The following is a 3560-nucleotide window of genomic DNA, read 5'->3' as shown; positions in this document are numbered from 1 at the left end:
CGTGGTTTCTTCCAGCGGCCAGTTTGATTAATTCAGTCTCCTGTGTTTACCGTTGCTTGTCAGCAGTTCCAGCTGGGATTGTATAAAAATTAGACACTTTGCAGACAAAATAAAGAAAATCTGTAATCTTCTGAAAAATTGCCTTGCATTTATATTCTGCTATTGTGAGATTTTAATACAAATAAGCCAGGTATGTTATTCATTATTAATTTTAGTTATACTTTTTATAATTATACTGGCAATCTAACTGTTCATAGTAAATTTTGAATGTTGCGATGTTAATGTCACTTTATAAAAATAAAGCATCCATTTATTAAAATAATACTACCATGTGAGATTCAATTGGTAATACAAGGATCCATATTGGAATCATTTTTCCTCCAATATTAAACTATAGAAGGATCCTCATTCTCTAAATTTGACACATTATGACCATATCGGATGTACTTTTCTTTTCAGATACTACCTACAACTGTGTCAATTATGTTTTATTTGCTAGTAAGCTGTCAAGTTTTAGAAAAAAATACACAGTACAAATTCTCTTACACTTAGTTTTGATAATTATAAAATATTTGTTATTGTTCTTCTTGATCTCAGTTCTGTTTTTACTACTGGTATTAATGCGCTTTTTTTTAGTGACACAATTGCTCATTACAAAAATATGTCTTTCGATCTGTGTTTCTTATAGTTTTGTTTTCAACAATCATAAAGTTGCTGCAACTGAATTTGTTTGTATGTTTTAAGTTTGATGGATTTTCTTAAAATGAAGAGGGAAAAACTTGTTTGATGCACGGATAAATAGAAAATATATCATTTATACTTTGTAGAGATTTGGTTGAACTTTCAGAGCACATTCAAGAATGTTGGTATTACTTACAATTACAATTAGAAATACAAACTATCTGACTGAATTGCCTCCTGTTAGCTAGGTTATTGCAATAATAATAATAATATTAATAATAATAATTCTAGGTCTTTGTGTTCATTACTCCTGTCAGTTCACTCAGTTCTCCACCAATCGGCGCCAAAGGGCCCGGTTGGCGGAGTTGGCTGCTGCTGGTGTACACATTATCTCGTTTAGTAACGAAAACATCAAATAGGCTATCTTCATTGTCAAATCAGTCTATGACATAAAAGAAAACCTTAAACAAAAGGGAATAGAATGTCGGAGCTCGAAATCCAGTGCGGAACGATATCTCCACGAGCAAACTTGTCGAAAGATGGATTTTCATCACAGAAAAGAGGGTCGGACAAAAAAGGTGGCAGGCATAAACTGGTTTGTGACTGGACTGGAAGGGCGGCTTCGGTAGAGGATAACGATGTTGATATGGATTTGACTAATTAGAGTCAAGTTGTTAGTGGAAGAGAGAGAGAGAGAGAAAGAGGCAGATTAGAGCGAGAAAATGAAAGTTTGGTTGGGACACAGGTTAGTAAAAGAACTTTGAAAGAAAACAGTTCAGATGAAGAAGATTGTTAAAGAGAAATTTAAAGTAGCCTAATTCTTAAATTTAAAGTATTAGATGATTCAGCTAGGTCCAGTAGCACCAGATGAATCTTCGTGCCATTTTGTGGTCGAAGAGTGAACTGCACTTGGTTCATGGAGCTGAAGTGTCAAACGGGAAGGTGATAGGGAATTTGGCTGATAATATTACTTTGTTGGGATTTATCTGATAGTTTAAATTTCAGTGGGAAGCTTTAAAACAGAATCCTGGGTACTTTTGAAAAACTGGATTAGCTGATTCTTGCCACTTCAAGTTGCAGATCCTGCCCAGATCAAAGAAATGTTTTTGCTTAGTGCTGTTTTTACATATTTGGCTGTTTTTAACTCATTTCAATGAAAAATACAACTGGACAAATAGGTTTATAACATTATTATAATACAATTGTTGTAAATGTCCTTTGAAATGAAACAGTTTTTTTTCGGGTGTAAAACAACAGTTCTGTTACTGACAAAAAAAGATAATAAATCCCACCTCATCCCCAGCTGTGACCTGGTCAGCATGTGCATCAACCCAGAACCAGTCCAGAGGCCTGATATTGTTTTCATGCTACAGATAGCAAAACAGATGCACATTTGGACTTCCAGCACCTGAACGCCATGTGGAGCCCACTCTGCCTAGTCTGAGGAGTTTGGCTACAGCTGCTGCGTCAGAAACCAGCCTTGGCTTCTATTTCTCAAACAAAATCTAAGAGATGTGCTTAAGATGTTTTTCTGTGAGCACTTCCAATCCATTTGTCATGAGTGTGGTAAAGAGGCACAGTACCAGAATTAGCGTTCAGCAGGTGAGTTTTCTGAAATGTTTGTTTCACGTCATACCTTACAGTTATTAGACTTAAGTTCTAACAACTGAACAAATGATTGGGGCCAAATGAAGAGCGTCCCAGTGAGTCATAGACTGAATGAGCACAGACCTACTGATCAATTGTTTTGTTATTTCTAACTTATTCGTTCCTTTCTTCAGATAACCACTTCAGTCTTACGTTGTTGGAAGACTTAAAGACTGTAACTTTTTATTTAAAAAATAATTTTAACATATTTAACTTTCACCATAACAGTGACAGTATAAAATAATTTGTGAAAAAAATCAATCTCTATCACCTCTTCCCTGAGCTATTACTTTCATCAGACAGCAACAACAACCAATCAGAGCCAGGAGTGTCTTAGTGCTGTAAATCATCCTCAAGTACTCCCTGCTAATGGCAGAGAAACAACTCACCATTACAGGAAAACAGTTAAGGGGAGGAATAAGCAGTACCACAGGAGTGCTAAGACCCACCTCCTGGCTCTGATTGGTTGGTTCTTGGTAGCACAGGGAGAAGACAGAGGAGGTCAAGTTTTTTTTCAGATTATCTTTCTTTGCTATACTGTCACGGCACAGTGACGGTTTCAACAAATATGTAAAAGATATGTTTTTATAAAAGTTACATACTGCAGCTTTAGTGCCATTTTGAAACCTTTTCAATGTTTGGTTATTCCAATTGGACTAGTAGGGAGGCCTGTGAAGCCACCAAATTAGCTGTTTATAAGTGATGTGTATGACTTTTGTGCTTATTAAGCAGCAGAGAAAATCCAGCCCCATGCTTAACAAGAATTCAACATTTTCAGCGTTAAGAATTTAGTTTCTATGAACACAGATCCTGCCAAAATTGAGAATATAAGAATAAAAGGCTAGATAAAGTGAGTAATGTGCCAAATACTTCATCCTAATTATAAAATGCAAGGACTGTCACTACTGATTTGATTATACAGTGATTTACTGTATCAACTTATCACTTATTTTTCCAATCTTAGTTTAACTAATTTCTTCAATTCATTTGTTTTCTCATTTTGCATTTAAGATATTTTACCATACATTTCAAATGTTCCATACATTAATTTTCTTTATACACTGATGTAGTTTCTCTAATATTGGCTCTTTGCATTTTCTCCCTTCTTATTTTCTGTCTGCCCGTTTATTTAGATTCTATTATTTCCTAATGTTCTTTTTTTCTTTTTCTTCTAAGTTAGTGAAGGGATTATATGTTTCAGAATGACGTTGTAGTTGATTCTTAAATTATTT

This window comes from Poeciliopsis prolifica, unplaced genomic scaffold (assembly GCF_027474105.1).
Source record: "Poeciliopsis prolifica strain line A6 unplaced genomic scaffold, Auburn_PproV2 SCAFFOLD061, whole genome shotgun sequence".
Classification (NCBI taxonomy): domain Eukaryota; kingdom Metazoa; phylum Chordata; class Actinopteri; order Cyprinodontiformes; family Poeciliidae; genus Poeciliopsis; species Poeciliopsis prolifica.
The sequence above is the reverse complement of the archived record's forward strand: the minus strand, read 5'-3'. Positions refer to the sequence as shown.